This window comes from Mercenaria mercenaria, chromosome 19 (assembly GCF_021730395.1).
Source record: "Mercenaria mercenaria strain notata chromosome 19, MADL_Memer_1, whole genome shotgun sequence".
Lineage (NCBI taxonomy): Eukaryota > Metazoa > Mollusca > Bivalvia > Venerida > Veneridae > Mercenaria > Mercenaria mercenaria.
The window spans coordinates 2769313-2788037 of record NC_069379.1 but is presented as its reverse complement, the minus strand read 5'-3'; the positions used below and the strand labels follow the sequence as shown (position 1 = coordinate 2788037).

The following is an 18725-nucleotide window of genomic DNA, read 5'->3' as shown; positions in this document are numbered from 1 at the left end:
CCTTCGCCCCATCACTGGCAGAATCCAGCGAGCTGTGTAAAAATCGCAGAAAAGCTCAGAATCCCGCAGGACTGCAGAATCTCCGGTAGAATTCCGCTGAATTCTGGTGAATACATACACAACAAATGGTAATACATTTCATGAAAATTTCAATTAATTACTGAACTAGTTTCAGTGTGGCCTTCACAAAACAGGGGTTATCTTTTACCCTATAACAAGTTAGCATCCCAAGTGCATTTATGCTACATGTTATTAATGTTATTCATTTGATTTAAGATATCTCTATACCATATCACTTATAATTTCCATATACCATAGATATTTACTATTGGTATATTTAATACCATTATTCTTAAGTACACCCATAAATTTTAGATCAGTTAAATACTGTATAAACTCTTGGTACATATTTGTATCACATTACTTGTACAATCTGTATTTCACAGATGTTTTCCTATTAGTATGCTTAATATGCTATCAAGCTAAAGTACATTCATTTGTACTTATCTAGAAAGTATAATACCAGTAAGATAATGTATATAGATTCTCAATACATACTTGTATTCATATTACTTGTACAATATGTATCTCACAAATGCTTTACTAATTGTTAGCTAAAGTGATTAACTTTATACAACATTATGAATTTTGTTACAGTGAATTACTGTATAGACTCTCATTACTTGTATTCATATTACTTGTACAGTTTGTATTTCACAAACACTTTACTATTAATGTGCTTAATATGCTGTAAGAGCGTTGGTCTACGGATCGCGGGGTCGTGAGTTCGATCCTCGGGCGGGGCGTATGTTCTCCGTGGCTATTTGATAAACGACATTGTGTCTGAAATCATTAGTCCTCCACCTCTGTTTCATGTTGGGAAGTAGGCAGTTACTTGCGGAGAACAGGTTTGTACTGGTACAGAATCCAGGAAAACTGGTTAGGTTAACTGTCCGCCGTTACATGACTGAAATACTGTTGAAAAACGGCGTTAACCCCCCACCCCCCTCCCAAAAAAAATAATAATATGCTTTAAAGCTAAAGTATAGTCATTTGTACTAATCCATAAATAATATACAAATAAGATACTGTACAGATTCTTAACACATACTTGTATTCATATTACTTGTACAATCTGTATCTCACAAATGTTTTACTATTACTACCATTAAGCTAATACATGTACTACAAATGTTGTACCAGTAATATACTTATTCTAAGATATCAATATTCATTTTACTTAAAACCTAATGTCTGTGTTTAGTCTGTGGTATGGCTGTTCATGAATGCTTGGGATTCTTATGTTGTGACTATGCTTGTTCTTGTGAATATGTGTGGGTTTCTGTGCGTGGTAATTTGACTGGAAGTATGGTCTGTGTGTGAGAATGTGGTTATCTTATCTTAGAGTGAGACTGTGATTGTCTGATCTGTATGTGAGACTGTGATTGTCTGATCTGTGTGTGTGACTGATAGTCTGAACCGTGTGTGAGACTGTGACTGTCTGAGCTCTGTGTGTAACTGTGAGTGTCTGATCTGTATGTGAGACTGTGATTGTCCGATCTGTGTGTGTGACTGTGATAGTCTGAGCCGTGAGTGAGACTGTGATTGTCTGAGCTGTGTGTGTGACTGTAATTGTCTGAGCTGTGTGTGTGACTGTGATTGTCTGAGCTGTATGTGTGATTGTGATAGTCTGAGCCGTGTGTGTGACTGTGATTGTCTAAGCTGTGTTTGTTGATCTTTATGAGTTAAGTGCAAACATTTTTATCACACTTGTCATTCAGTACATTAACTTCATGTATAGAAGAATCAATCTGTGGAGAATTTGTACAAGAGATGATGACTCTGACAGAGTGTCTTTAACAATAAATGCTGGACTCTTTGTTGGAGCCAAAACAGGCATACCATGTATAGAAGCTGTGATTGAAAAAGGTGACGGTTGGTATCCACCAAGAACTTCCTCAAGAATATTTTCAGTCTTGTCAGACTTGGTACTTCTTGTATCATTAATTTCTGCCGTTGCTTGAGCAAGAAGATCTGAATTTTTACTTGAAAGATTCACATTTACTTTATTAACACTACTTCTGTGCCGATTAAGAAACATTTTGTCACTATCTTCTTCGGACAATCTGATTATATCAGTTTCATTTGGCACATACTGGCACAAATTTTGAAGTAGACTGCTGTCCTCATTCACAGCTTCACCATTAGCAATCATGGCATTCATAATTGCTTTATGTGACGGATAACATTTTGGGTTGACATGGTTTTCAAGTTCCTTCTGGGAAGTAGTTATGAATTTACATATACTACAGTAGAATGGTACAGAATCTATAGCTGTGTGTTTACGGTAGAAGTGTAGAAATACTTTTGACCTTTCGCCTTGGTGTCTGTCATTCAGCTGGCGCCACTGACATTGATACACTCTACCTCTAGTGTTTATTTCCATATTTCTGATAGGCCTTGTGTTTGGGAATTTACTTTCAGCCATCCTGAAAAAGATTACAGGATTTAGATATCATACTTTTGCCAACATATATTCATAACAATTTTCTGCTTACTGTTAAAACTATAGTTTCTCTGTGTACAATGCCATGAAATATTAATGTCAGTTATCTTTATTTAGTTTTGATTCCCTTTTATCCACTTAGGGACTGCATTTCCTCTATAAGGTTTTAGTTTATCATAGTGTACTACTTTGACATCATTTTTTTTATTTTGACAACAGAAGGACAAAATTGTGGTCACTTAGTTTTTTCTGAATGAGGTATGGACCTGTATAAGGTGCTTGTAACTTTGTACATACAGACTCTTTTCTTCTTACATTTAAGTACCATACAGTTTGATAAATATGAAATGCCTTATCCATATCTGCCTTATCTGTTTGCCTTTTTGCACAGTTTTGCAAATGTTTTCTACATATCTCATGTGCCTTTTGCATATTTCCTTTTAAATGAAGTACATATTGCCCGTATGATGATACAGTCGAAGCATTATTTGTTGTGCTGGCAAATGCTATTTCAGCCGGTAACCTAACTTCTCGTCCTAGCATGATAAGATTTGGAGTTACTTTGGTGGACTCATGTGGCGTTGCCCTATATGCTGCAGCTAAGCATCCTAAATTTAAGTCCCAGTCACTTTGACTGTCAGTTAAATATGCCCTTATCTTTCTTGTAAGTGTTTTATTGAATCTTTCACTTTTTCCGTTACATTTCGGATTTCTAGGAGATGATCTTGTTTTTCTAATTTCGAGCAAACTGCATAATTCTGCAAATATTTTACTTTCGTAATTTGAGCTTTGGTCACTATGTATAGAAAATGGACATCCGAACCTTGAAATTACTTCATTTAATATTACTCTAGCAGTAGTTTCAGCACTTTGATCTGGGATAGGGATTGTTTCTACCCAACGTGAAAAATGATCACTTACAGTTAAGATATATCTATGTTTTCTAGGCGTTTCAGGCAATGGGCCTAGTAAATCAGTGGATAGACGGTCAAGTATAGATCATACTGGCATGCTACCAGAGTAAATAGTTGGGTTTTTTGAAGGAGTTTTGTTTGTACTACAATTGTCACATTGTTCAATCCATAAATTTATATCTTCTCTTACTCCATACTAGTAATATCTTTGAATTAACTTTTCTCTTCTCTTTTTGCAACCTAGGTGACCAGACAATAGACTGTTATGCATTTGATACAATACATCTTTTTGCAAGTTTCTGGGTACTATTAACTGCAAGAAAGAAACAGAATTATCTTTCTTATTAAATTTTCTCATTAATAGGCCATCTTTAAGGATCAAGGCATCCCAGCATTGAACATAATGTCTTGTAGCCAAACTTGCTACATTCAATATATCACCGGTAGGTCTAACTCCTACCTGAAACCATTTAATAACCTGACCTATATCACTATCATTCATTTGCATTTCGCGCAAATCTGTAAGACTGTACCCATTTGACCATGGAACATAATTTTCGATAAACTTGGATCTAGTATTAATCGACCGACATATTTTGTTAACTCTGTCACTACAAGTGCCAAACACTATATTTATTGTGCCATATACAGAATGGCTGAGCCATGCTTCTATTTTGTTTTGTATATATTTTACCCAGTGTTTTAATCTACCCTTTTTCCATGTCCTTGACATTTCTGTGATCAAATACATTGATCTTTCTTTCTGACATAGTATCTCAAATAGGGCTGAGTGAACCCAACAATAACTCGTCAACATGGAACTTAAGACTGTAAGTCCATAAATGGTAATGTTTTTTGCCACTATCGACAATATTGACAGTAAACTGCAAAACCATGTAATGACTTGTGTGCAAGAGAATTTTATTTGAAAACTGCTCGAGGTGAAGATGCGTCTAGATATATAACTTTGTTTTGCGTAATCAGCTTCCATATCAATTTCTCTCTTTTTGCATTTCTTACATGGGCCACATTTTAAAACTTCTTCAGAATCAAAGTCACTAAAGAGACAATCTTGGGGATTTAGGCACCTAGATAGTCTATCAGCATTACCATGTTTTGACCCTTTTCTGTATTCAATACTGAATGAGTAAGCTGACACAATTTCTATCCACCTAGCAATGCGACCATTGGGGTTTTTCATACTGAATAACCAGTGTAACGCTCTGTGGTCTGACCTTACTGTGAATTTATGACCAAGGAGGTAGTGTCGAAAGTATTCAACAAAGTATCTAATGGCTAATAGTTCTTTGTCAGTTACACAAAAGTTTTTTTCTGCTTTATTTAGTGGTCTGCTACCATATGCAATCACTCTTTCATGACCATTTTGTACCTGGCTTATTACAGCGCCAATACTAGTATTACATGCATCACAATCAAGTATGAATTCACCATCATGTGTTGACAATGCGATAAAATTGGGGTTAGTTAATGCACCTTTCAGTGTGTTAAAAGATTCTTCACATTCTTTTGTCCATTTTAGATTACTATCTTTTTTTGTTAGTTCAAACAAAGGATGTGCAATTGAACTGAAATTTTTAACATATTTTCTGTAATATGATCCCAATCCGAGAAACTGTTTTATTCCTGTTACATTTTCAGGCGTTTTCCAAGAAAGTACTTTTGCTATATTGGACGGGTCGGGTTTGATCCCATTTTGAGTATCTAAGTTTTTACCGGGTCGGGTTTGATCCCATTTTGAGTACCTCAGTTTTTACTAGTTCGCATTTTTTAGGTTTTAGTTTCAAGTTTGCCTGTCTAAACCTGTCTAATACTTCACGTAGCCTTACCATATGTTCGTCAGAGGTTTTCCCATATACAATGCAGTCATCAATGTATATTATGCAAATTTGCCATTGCAGACCTTTAAGGGCAAGTTCCATAACTCTTTCAAATGTTGCTCCACTATTGACCATACCAAATGGTAATGATGTGAATTCATACAGGCCATGCTTTGAAGTAAATGCAGATTTGTGTATATCACACTCTTTCAGTGGAATTTGGAAATAACCTGATGTTAAGTCAAGTGTGGAAAATAATTTTGCTCCGCTAATGGAGTCAATACAGTTGTCAACTTTTGGTTAGGGAAAGCATCTACTTTTGTCACCTTGTTCAATAATCTATAATTGATACAGGGCCTAGAAGATCCATCCTTTTTCTTTGTAAGAACTAGTGGTGATGCCCAGGGACTATTTGAGGGTCTTATAACACCTTGTTTAAGCAATTTGTCTATCGCTTCCTTTTCATCCTTTTCAAAGGCCAGAGGTACTCTTCTAAATGGTTGTTTAATGGGCCGTGCATTGCCAGTGTCTATAGCATGTTCGGCAAGATTTGTAAGACCTAAATCACTATCGTCTTTGGAGAATACGTCTTGATATTCAATTAAAGTACTTGCAATTACCTCTTTTTGCTTTTGTGTTTTATCCTGTATTGACTCATTAAACATATCTTTCAAATGGTTTGGTATGCTTAGAGCTTCTGTTGTATTGTAATTTTGTGATGGCATATTTTTCCTATCGGTGACAACTTTTCTTAACCCTGTTTTTTCTATTTGTTTGTCAAATTGTAACCGTCTGACTGAAGAAAAGTCATCTGGATTTCCATTTTCATGTTCAACTAAAACAACTGGCTCTGAAGTAATGAATTCTGCTACTCCAAGCACTGTGTCATGTTTTATTGAAACATCAGTTGGGAAGGGGTTTATCAACCTTTCTTTGACAGTGGGTGCATTATTAATGTTGACAACACTAGATCCCATTAAAACTGAGTGATTTTCTTGAAATGCCTTTGCTGGCTCTATAATCATGTCTGCCTGTATTCTATTATCATCCATTTCATATCTCTCAACAAATGCATCTATAACCTGCTCAGTATGCCCTTTCATAACATAATGATCTGCTGAGGTAACTTTTCTCAGTTTTGTGTCTGAATAATGTAGACATTTAATGTTAATACCATCAAGCACTATTTTGTTCTGGCTTAAAATAATATCAGCCGGTTGACCATTTGACCCTTTAAGTATATCCATACCTAAAAGTACATCATCTTTAACATCAGCTATCATGACCTGTTTTTTGACCTTTAAGTTATCAATGTGAAGGTCAAGTTCACACTTACCTAAATAATTTAGTGGCTCACCACCTGCATGTAGCAATCAACCTTTTTTGACCAATGTTGGTCTTTCTGAACTTTTTATTTTATTGAAAATACTTTCTGAAACAACTGTTTGTTCAGCTCCAGTATCTACTACAAAGTTTACTGGAACATTTTGTATTTTGTCAGAAATATATATACTATCTGATTGATAACCACGTCTGACTGGGTTCTCAAAATATTTGTTAAATTGGCCTACTTTATCAGGTTGGACTGTATCCCGGCCATCCAGATCAGTCCTTAACAGTTTAAATTTTGATATACAGTTTCATTGCCTGTATAGTATGTGTTCATTTGACCTTGACCTTGAGACCGTGTTATATCTTGACCTTGACCTACATTTGTACCATTATTTTGTGAACTACTGCTCTGTTCTCATTGTTGATGTTGGTTCTGACTTTGAGCAACTGCTGTTTTAAATTTTGGGCAGTCTCTTTTTATGTGTGATGGATCTTTACAGAAAAAACAGTACCTCTTTGTTTGTCCATTTCATAATGATATTTTGTCTTGTACATGTTTTGATCATTTCTTTTATTTTTGTACTGATTTACCTGGTTTGTTTCGGTTAATGCCTTTAATTCTTCCCTCACAAGTTCGCGTAACTTTTCTAAGTCATTTAATTCTTTGTCTTGAGAGAGACTACTTTCTTTTGTTATATTCTTATTTTTGTTTTATCCAGGAATCATTCTTGCTACCCCATTCTCATTCTCGCTATCATCATTTTCATACACACTACTAGCTCGCTCAGAAATCATAGATTTATATTTAGTTTCTTGAAAACAAACCGTAAAATAAACTGCCTCATCTATATCCTTGGGCTCTTTGACAAATTCTACATGAAACCTTGCTTTATCATCTAGTAGCCCATCTAAGTATCTACGCAACAGGTCCTCTTGCCTAGTTTGTTTATCTCTTTTAGAGTGCGCTTTGTCATACAGTTTCTTTAATTCTGCGGCATACTCTTCAACGGTTTCACCGTTTTTCTGGTTTCTATGGCTAAATTGTACCCAGAATGTTTTGATGTTTCTACTACCCTAAATCTGTTTGATAGTTCTTTGCAAAGTGCTCTATAATTTGTTCTTGTATCATGAGAAAGTTGGCCATAGAAAAAATCACCTGCTCGACCCTGTAACCTAGGTAATATTTCATCTAATCTTTCCTCAATATTCCAATTTTGTCTACTAGCTACATCCTCAAACCTATTGAACCATACATTCCACAATTCTTTCCCTGTAAATGGGGGTAACTTGGGACTATTTCTATGTTTTCTGTTTAAATGAACTGATGACCTTGATAAATTCGCAGACTCTGTGTCTGAATCAGTTTCACTTTGTGACCTATTTCTGTCACTTTCTGACCTATATCTATGCCTGTTTCTGATGTGGGACTTTGCTTTATTTTTCTGTCTTGATACATGGTTCTGAGTGCCTATACTTCTCAGTGTACTTTTTAACTCTTCTGTTACATTCAATAATGAGTTTTCTAAACTGGCTACTTTAGCCTCAATATTGCTAATACTTTGATTAATGTTTTTATTGTTCATTTGTTCTTGTTCATAATTGTGTTTATTTACTACATCACCCCTACTGTGTTGTGTAAAATCTGTGTGTGATTCTCTAGCATCACTGTAGTTTTCTTCTAACATATTTAATTCGTTTGAATCTATAGCAACATTTTGTCTTTCACTTTCATCATTTTGTCTTTCGATCTCATGTAAACTATAGGAACTATCACCCTGTGTCCCTTCACGAGCTCTGTGTCTCGTAATAATCATATCGCTATCCATACTTTATCTGTATATTGTGTAAATATATAAAAAAAAAATGAGAAATTCTTCTGTCAGTTCAACATTGTACACAGATATGGCCAACACATGTAAAAATATCTCTAAATAATGTCAGTAAAAAATTCTTTTCCGCTGCCACCAAAACGTTGTGGCGACCTTGTGAGTACGTTTTTTTGTATTATAAAATTTGTTGGTTTCGATAGCGTAATATGGAGGTTTTCATAATTTGAAATTCTTATAAAACTGACATCAAAACAACACAAGTTTCTATTTCAATAATATTTTACTCTTGTAAATGATTTAATTATATATAAATCATGTTAAAGATTTAATTCTCCTCAAATATATCAACTGAATAATTCAAATCCAAATTTCAACAGTCTACAACTTTATATAATACTATAATAGATATCAGTTGATTACCATAAATGCTATTGAGGTAAAATCCTTTCATTTTGATTGATCTAGTCTTTTCAGTTCTAAAAATAGCAAAATTTATATGCCAAAATGTTTATAAGTTGAATATAGTAAACTAAATATAAGTTTCAGTTTTTCTGACTGTTCTGCCAGCTTCTACTGAAATCTGAGCTTATATACCCTTCGCCCCCTCCCTGGCAGAATCCAGCGAGCGGCGTAAAAATCGCAGAAAAGCTCAGAATCCCGCAGGACTGCAGAATCTCCGGCAGAATTCTCAGCGGAAATAAATCACCATTTATATTTTTTTTAATTATTTTTTTCATATGAATGTGGTCTAAGATAGAATGATTTATATATTACGTGACAGTATATGTGCCTGTTATGTTTTATCCCGATTGTTCAAGGAGGTCAATATACTACTGCTGCCGTAGCAGGATATATTATACTTTATATAGAAAAAAAATATTGATTACGTACTTTACATATAATCATATGTCACAGGTTTTTTTGGACATGTCTGTTTTGTATCTGTTGTTTTTGCAACTTCATATTTAAATACGAAGTCTTATCAAATTAAAATATATTTATTAAATTCGCAGGTACAGATCTGTAACGGTAGATACTGTATATGCACATGTAAAACGATAAACTTGTTGTCAAGATCTTAGTAAATTTAGCTATGGACCTGGACTGCTATTTTTCTTTTCCTTTTTTTTTAAAAAAAGAGAGAATAATTTCTTCAATACTTAGAGAGTATTAACAGCTTTCAGTTTAAAAAGATTTGACAAAACATTGATGTTTATACTTTGTCTCTTTTTTTAAACGATTGTGCGACTCACGGTACTTCGTGTAGGTTGTTTCAGCTACTTACTTTAGTTACATAGGCGACAATGACTGAATGTCCGACCTTTGTTTCTATGAATGTACAAGTTTAGGAGATGGTAGGAAAGGAAAAGATGTGTTAAATTATCTAAAAGGGAAGAAATTTAATATGTACTTTTTACAAGATACTCACCTTACTGGTAAAGAGATAAATTTTATTTGTATTCAGTGGGGTTTTGAGTGTTATTTTAGTAACTTTAGTAGCCAGTCAAGAGGGGTAGCTATTTTTATTAATAACAATTTTGAATTTAAATTCAAAAGTATAGAAAAAGATAAAAATGGGAATTTACTTATTTTAAATGCTCTCATTGAAAATGTTGATTTTACAGTTATATGCCTATATGGACCAAATAGAGATGAACCTGCCTTTTTTTACATCATTAAGAGACAAACTATCAAAAATTGAAAACAGCTGTTTAATAGTAGGAGACTATTACTTGGTTCTTGATCTTGACATGGATTGTTACAATTATTTGAATATTAATAACCCTAAGTCACTGATGTTGTTTTACAAATGTTACATGAATTCAATTTGATTGACTGTTGGAGAGAACTGAATATGGAAAAAAAACACTATACACATGGTTTAAGAAAAATCCAATAAAGAAAGCAAGGCTTGATTTTTTCCTGATTTCAAGTAACTTATATACAGATCTAAAAGAAGTTACAATCGAACCGGGGTACAGAACTGACCATTCCTTAATATATTTAAGTATTGAATTAGGTAAATTTGAAAAAGGCCGATTATATTGGAAATTTAATACATCTCTTCTAACAGATTAACAATATGTAGAGCAAATAAAAAATGTCATCAAACAGGTAAAAACGCAATATGCTGTAAATCCGATAGAAAACGAAAGTAATGAAAATCTAGAATTAAGTATAAATGATAATTTTTTTTGAAACTTTACTAATGGAAATCAGAGGTAAAACCAGTTCTTATTCTTCATATAAAAAGAAACAAGAAGACAAAAGGCAATTAAATTTAGAAAAAAATATTAAGTTTCTCGGAGGACAAGAACCTATTGACTCCAATCTGTTAGAAAGGAAGAAAAATGAATTAGAGGAACTAGGAGCCAAAAAAAAATGCAAGGAGTTTTTAAAAGATCAAGGGCCAAATGGGTATCTGAAGGGGAAAACCAACTAATTACTTCTGTAACTTGGAAAATAGGAATTATACTTCAAAAATAATGAACTCACTCTATTCAAAATCAGGAACTCTGCTAAGGAATCAAGAAGAAATCATAAGTGAAGTAGAAAATCATTATAAAAAAATTATACTCTCATAAACAGACAGAAAATACAGAATTAGAGAATATTCTAAATGTTGTAGGCATACCTAAACTTAACGAAGAAGAAAAAAATCATTAGAAGGGCATTTGAGTTATGGTGAGATGTTGGCAAGTCTAAAAGAATGTCCAATAACTCATCGCCTGGTAGTAGTGGTTTTACAACAGAATTCAGAAGTTTTTCTGAATAGATATAGGTCATTTTCTTGTTAGGTCAGTTAACCATGCTTTTGGTACAGGCGAACTATCAGTCATTTTAAAACAGGGGGTCACAACTTGTATTCCAAAACGAAATAAAGACACACATTATATAAAAAATGGCGCCCAATATCACTATTAAATGTATCGTACAAAATTGCATCCGCAAGTATTGCCTAACGTTTAAAATTAGTGTTACATAAATTGATTAGTGAAGACCAGACAGGCTTTTTACCGGGCAGGTATATAGGAGATAACATAAGGTTAATCTATGATATAATGTACTTTACAGAAAAAAATAATATACCTGGCATGCTTTTACTACTTGATTTTGCTACTGCTTTTGACTCTCTGTCATGGTCATTCATAAATAAAACTCATTCATAAAACTCTTAAATTATTTTATTTTGGTGAAAATTTCATCAAGTGGATTAAGCTTTTCTACAATGATATTCAATCCTGTGTTATTATAAACGGTCATCTCTCAGACTGGTTCCATATTCACCGTGGATGTCGTCAGGGGGACCTGCTGTTTCCATATATTTTTATACTCTGTGCTGAAGTTCTTTCAATTATGCTAAAACAAAACCCAAGAATAAATGGCATTAATCTTAATAATTCTGAATTTCTACTGTCACAATATGCAGATGACACAACTGTACTATTAGATGGAAGTGAAGCATCTCTCAGAAACACAATGCTAACATTAAATTCCTATGCCAAAATTTCTGGATTATGTATCAATGTAGAAAAAACAAAAGCTGTTTGGGTAGAAGCAATGAAAAGTAGTCATTTTAGGTTATGTACTGATCTGTGTCTACATTGGGAACAAGAACAATTTAAATTACTAAATCTGAATAATATTGTTATTGCAAACTACAATACAAAAATAGAGGAAATTAAAAACTTATTAACACAATGGTCTAAAAGAATTATCACACCAATAGGCAAGAATGTAGTTATTAAGACGTTAGCTATGTCAAAACTGAATCACCTAATATCAAGCTTACCAAACCAAAACATAGAAATAACTAAATCAATACAAAACCTATTTTATAAGTTTCTGTGGAATTCTGGACCTGATAAGATAAAGAGAACAGTCATAATACAATCTTATGAATATGGCGGCATTAGAGTGGTGAACTTAGAAACCTTTATGATATCCCTTAAAATTACATGGCTTAGAAGGTACCTTACCTATAATACTAAATACTTTAACTGTATCACACAGATATATCCATTTCTTAATACATTTCACAGTCTTGGTGCTGATTTTCTAAAAAACAAACTACATAATGTGAAAAATCCTTTTTGGAAAGATGTTTTCCAGGGATATTTAAAACTCAGCATGCAATATCCAAAATCATGGAAAGATTTCTGTGTTTTACCAGTTTGGCATAATAGTATGTTTAAAATAGGAGGAGCAAGTTACTATTTCTCGAGATTTTTTAAAAAGGGAGTAAAATTGGTGAATTACTTCCTGGACAGAAATGGAAATCTGTTATCGTTTAACAGTTTTATAAATATATATAATATTCAAACTAACTTTCTTCAGTACCAAAGTATAATTGAATCTATTGGGGAATTTTTAGATAAATTAAGATTTCCTCATTATGCTGTCAAAGAGCAAAATCCTTTGCAGCCTTTACCGATAAAAACCATTCAGAGTGAAAATAAAGGTTGTAGGTGTATTTATGACTTTTTGTCAAGCTTTCATAAGTTACCAGATTCAAGTAGAAAATGGAGAGACAAATTAAATTTAAATGCTAATTTCAACTGGAAATGTATATACAGTTGTCCATTTGCAATAACAAAGGACCCAAAACTTCAGTGGTTTCAGTTCAAAATAAACCACAGAATTATTGGCACAAACTATTTTTTAGAAAAAAAATGAGGAAAAGAAATGATAATCTCTGTACTCTATGTCACAATCACTCAGAAACCATAGAGTAGACTGCCAAATTTCACTAACATTTTTGGGGGAAGTTAAAAGATGGATGAAAAGAAAATGTCCTAATGCAGATATTGACTGGTCAATATCAGATATTTTATTATGTAATTCAAATTTCAGTGCAGCCACTCTATTATTAATCTTGATTGGAAAATACACTATTTATCAAAGTAAATTTAAGGAGGCGGTCCCTACCTTACAGATCATGATGTTTAATAATAGTTTAAGAATACATTTGAAAACTGAGAAGTATGTCGCTAAAAGCCCCCAAAATATGAATAGCTTTGGTAGAAAATGGAATAGTTTTAGGACTCTACTTGTAGATGGTGAAGTGTAACACGTGGGTCTGGGGATTTATAGTGACTGCGCCTGTTGTCTTTTTTGTTTTCTTTGTTCTGTTTTTATTTCTCAGTAAATATTTTAACTTAGGTCTGAATTACATGCTATCTATAGAACATTATTGGCTTTTCGTTAATGGATATTTTTACTGACTATTTTCCATTCTGACCTTGTACGTTTTAAACTACATTTTTCCCCTTTTTTTCCATATAACTTGTTGAAAAAGTTACTTTAGAGAAGATATGCAACTCTGCAATCGCCACACAAAAGTATCTGTTAGAGTTTCCTCCCCTAGATCAATACCTTGTTAATGATAAAAAACCTTGCGGTTAAACGTAAACAAGGTAACTATGTATGTTAATTAAGCTGCTAACTTATTGTGTGTAATTGGATTTCTGGAACCTACTGGTCAACTTGTCCTTGTCATTTTCGAACTCGTTTCCTTTTCTTTCGAGCAAGGATACCAAATTACAATACAACTATTAACGATATTAATGTAGACCCAAACATTGCAAGTTAAGTTTATTTACTGATTAGTTACTCAAACAGCGTTTGAAAAACTATCTGATCATGTGCACGGATTTTTCACTGTTAATATATTACTAGTCTTTCTTTTTAGAATAGTCTCCATCCGGAACACAACATGTATCACTTGATGATATTGAACAATGTATATCATTATTTGCATAGACATGTACATTTATGCACTTTCAAACAATTCTGGTTTATGTAGGTAGATCTATTTCTCCAACTACGCTTGATATTATATATGTAAATATCTATGGAAGCGTCCTGGTGCCAGTAGAGAGATTTAAATTTGTCTTACGTACGACTTACTATCTCCTACGTAGGACATAGTGTCTTGTTTAAAGACTTCAGTGATTTCTTTCGCCCCTTGTTGTTTTGTCCATAAGTAAGACACCCAAAATGAATTTTGCCCCTCAGGTTTTACCTTTATACACAGACTAGACACGTATGACAAGCCTAAAAGAAGTAGAGTGCATACAAGCTTTCTACAATGAATATTTTGTTCTAGGATGTATTGTTTCTTTTCTACATTTTTTTTAGCTCATCAGAGCACAAAGTGCTCAAGGTGAGCTATTGTAACCTGTCGTTGTCCAGCGTCCGTCGTCATTCGTGCTTCATCTGTCAACATTTGCCTTGTGAATACTCTAAAGGCCACATTTGTGATCCAATCTTTATGAAACTTGGTCAGAATGTTAGTCTTGATAATCTCTAGGTCAAGTTTGAAACTGGATTATATGGGTTCAAAAACTAGGTCAGTAGGTCAGATCAAAGGAAAGGCTTGTGAGCACTCTAGAGGCCAGTTTTGTGACCCAATATTTTTGAAATTTGGTCTGAATGATTATCATGATGATTTCTAGGTAAAGTTCGAATCTGGGCCAGGTGGGGTTAAAAACTAGGTCACCAGGTCAAATCAAAGGAAAAGCTTGTGAACACTCTAGAGGCCACAATTTTGACTCAGTCTTTATAATACTTGGTCAGAATGTTTTTCGTGATGTTTTCTAGGTCGAGTTCGAATCTGGTCGTGTGGGGTCAAAAACTAGGTAAGTAGGCCAGATCAAAGGAAAAGATTGTGAACACTCTAGAGGCCACAGTTGTAACCCAATATTAATGAAACTTGGTCAGAATGATAGTCTTGATGATTTCTACGTCAAGTTTGAATCGGTGTCATGTGGGGTCAAAAAGTAGGTCAGTAGGCCAGATCAAAGGAAAAGCTTGTGAACACTCTAGAGGCCACATTTGTGACCCAATATTTATGAAACTTGGTCAGAATGATTATCTTGATGATTTCTAGGTTAAGTTTGAATCTGGGTCATGTGGGGTCTAAAACTAAGTCACCCAGTCAAATCAAAAGAAAAGCTTGTGAACACTCTAGAGGCTACAATTTTGACTCAATCTTTATGATACTTGGTCAAAATGTTTATCTTGATGATCTCTGGGTCAAATTTTAATCTGGATTATGTAGGGTCAAAAAGTAGGTCAGTATGCCAGATCAAAGGAAAAGCTTGTGAACACTCTAGAGGCCATAGTTGTGACCCAATATTTATGAAACTTGGTCAGAGTGATTGTCTTGATGATTTCTAGGTCAAGTTTAAATCTTGTGGGGTCAAAAAAGTAGGTCACCCAGTCAAATCAAAGGAAAATTTGTGAACACATTTAAGGCAACAATTTTGACTCAGTCTTCATGAAATTTGTTAAGAATGTTTGTCTTGACGATCTTTAGGTCAAGATTTAATCTGGGTCATTTAGGGTCAAAAACTAGGCCTTAGGCTAGATCAAAGGAAAAGCGTGTGAACACTATAAAGGCCACAGTTGTGACCCGATATTTATGAAAATTTGTCAGAATGTTTGTCTTGATGATTTCTAGGTCAAGTGCGAAACTGGGTCATGTGAGGTTAAAAACTAGGTCAGTAGGCAAGATCAAATGAAAGGCTTGTGAACACTCTAGAGACCAGAGTTGTTACTCAATCTTTATGAAACTTGGTCAGAATGTTTGTCTTGATGATGTTATTTGGGGTCAAAAACTAGGTCACATTGTCAAATCAAAGGAAAAGTTTATGAACACTCTAAAGGCATCAGTTGTGACTCAGTCTATATGAAACTTGGTTAGAATGTTTGTCTTGATGATCTTTAGCTCAAATTGGAAACTAGGTCATTTGGGGTCAAAAAATAGGTCAGTAGGCCTGATAAACTCTGGTGGGCGATTTAGGGCCATCATGGCCCTCTTGTTTACATATTAAAAAAAAAACATTAAGTAAAGGTAGCCGGCTTCAATACACCCTGTTATAAAGGATCATTATGTTAGTTGAATAAATTACATTTCTTGTGATTTATTATTTACTATTTGTGATTTACCTGTTTATTTCGCCGTATTTACGCACTCATATCATGAGGGCCGATATTTTGTTGTGACATCGACAAAAGATCAAAGTGTCGCTACGCTATCGTCATCGGCGAGTTTAAATGGTGTGTTTATACATGTACATTAAAAATAAAGTTTTTAATATTTTTATAGTGTTTTTAGTGGCTACCTACTTCCTTTTGGAAAATCTATTTTTGGAGTTTTTAAAATTGTACACAGGCACATAGTAACTGAGACATGACTAGGAAAATGATATATTTACATATCATTTGTAAATTAACACATAATCTATAAACTTACCTAGTTTTTGATCTAAAAATTAATAGATTGTGTCAAAGAAGTATAAAATACACAGAATGGCAACTGGCTGTAATCTCGCGTGATCTTGTGTCAGAGCGTAAATCGGCGTTATCTAAGTGAAGCGTACATTTCTTTCTTTAAAACTACATGTAAATTACATGGTAGCTTCTAAAGCAACATTAGTTTAATGTGAAATAGTCTTAAGATATTAGATCACTAATAGAGAACCTTCTTTTAGAAGACTATTCAATTCCTACCATAAACCTACTTTTCTAGAAAGTTTTTACTTCTTTCAAGACTTATTATTGATTTCTTGTACAAAAATGGAAAAAGATGAATCTTATAAGCAATTTCTTGGTGTTCAAAGTGAATTTACTACTTAAACAGAAGGGGTAGAGTTACACATCTTTAAAAATATTGAGTTACTCGCGGTGAAAGTTCTCTATTTTGCTTTCATTCTTAGATTATATATTGTGGAAGAAATTTAGGTAGGTTTTACGTCTGCCCTAAGATTATTTTTAAATCGAGTAAGCAAAATTCAAAACAGAAACACAGCATTAGACCTTAGTTTTTCAATGTTGAAGTATGAATTCTGTCTCATTAAATCCGATTATTTGAGGCACCATAGAAAAAAATGATATTGACATTTTTATTTCGTGTTTTATAATTGTTTACCAATAGTTTGATGTTTCTTTTATTAAAATTAATGGTAAAATGAGTTCTCTGCAAACGTTTTGGATAGTGGCTATCACTTTGAAATTTGTCTCTACTTGAGCTTGAGGAGATACCATAAGTTATACAAAATTTATAAAAAACGGTACGGTAAAATTTGTTAAAAAATTGCAAAATAGTGCAAAACACAGTCACCTTTCAGAATAAACCAAGCAAAGGCCATTTTGTTAACATTACTGTTAGTGATCTAATACCTTAAGACACAAAATACATCAAAAGAAGCATGATCGTACGGTGATAATTTACCGATGAATAATTGACAGTGCCTGTCTTTTGCATACAAAATGGCGCATGGAGAACCCGTCACTTCCGGTAAACGAGATCTCATTCAAATGTCACGTTATTTTGGCGAGATTTGCTCTATATGCCTTTCAAGTTGCCGATCTATTTATTTTTACAGCTCTTTGATTGTGTGTATAAAAACTATTGAAATTACACTTATTCTCAAAACTACAGCTTGAAATTAAATGGTTTATTTCCACTATATATATATATATGCATAAATTAAGGGCTTTTGTGAGTTTTAGCATTTTTTCTGGACTGAGTTTTTGGGATTTTCAGAAAAATCAAAGTCAACAGAAATTTTTGAAATTACAATTTACCTTTGTTTATGCATACCATAAGTAGAGCTAAATCAATTAATTTAAAGCTGTGATTTTGAGTCTATGATTTTAGCAGTTTTCAAATATTTGATCTCAAAATTTATAGTTCGAAAAATCAGCAAATTTATAGATTATCTGTAAATTTCGAGGTCATTTGAGCCCCCTCACACTCTGAATGTGCACTGATAGTAACCAACACAGCCAGGACTCAGTTGATATCATCAGTGGTTATAATAAAGATACACGCCTACAAAGTCAGTTGCTGTGATGGCCGAGATGTCTAAGGCGCTCGTTCTAAAAGCTGCATATTGTTGTCCCCCCACACTCCTATGAGTGTTATGGGCATATAGATTTGGTCTTGCGTGTCCGTCAGTCCGTCCACACGTCTGTCCGTCCGTCCGTTCGTAACGCGCCTAGCTCGAATATGATGAAACCTTGCATGAGTTTTTATCATGATGTGAACTTTCGCACCTCCTAATTTTCGTCTGTCTCCAGCCCCTATTTTCAGAGTTATGGCCCCTGAAATAGTAAAAAAATGCATATTTTCACCTTGTGATACGCCTAGCTGTAAAAGTGTTTGATATAGGTTCATGAAACCTTGCATGAGTCTTAATCATGATATGAACGTGCGCACCTTCTATTTTTCATTTGGGTCTGCCAATTATTTTCAGAGTTATGACCCCTGAAATAGTAAAAAATGCACCTTTTCACC

General features: G+C 33.8%; 1 protein-coding gene across 1 annotated transcript in view; it reads left to right on the top strand.

The window, feature by feature from the left end:
• LOC128551156 (uncharacterized) overlaps positions 1-18725 on the top strand; it is a 52340-nt gene that overhangs the window by 1058 nt on the left and 32557 nt on the right. The gene's annotated exons all lie outside the window — the stretch shown is intronic.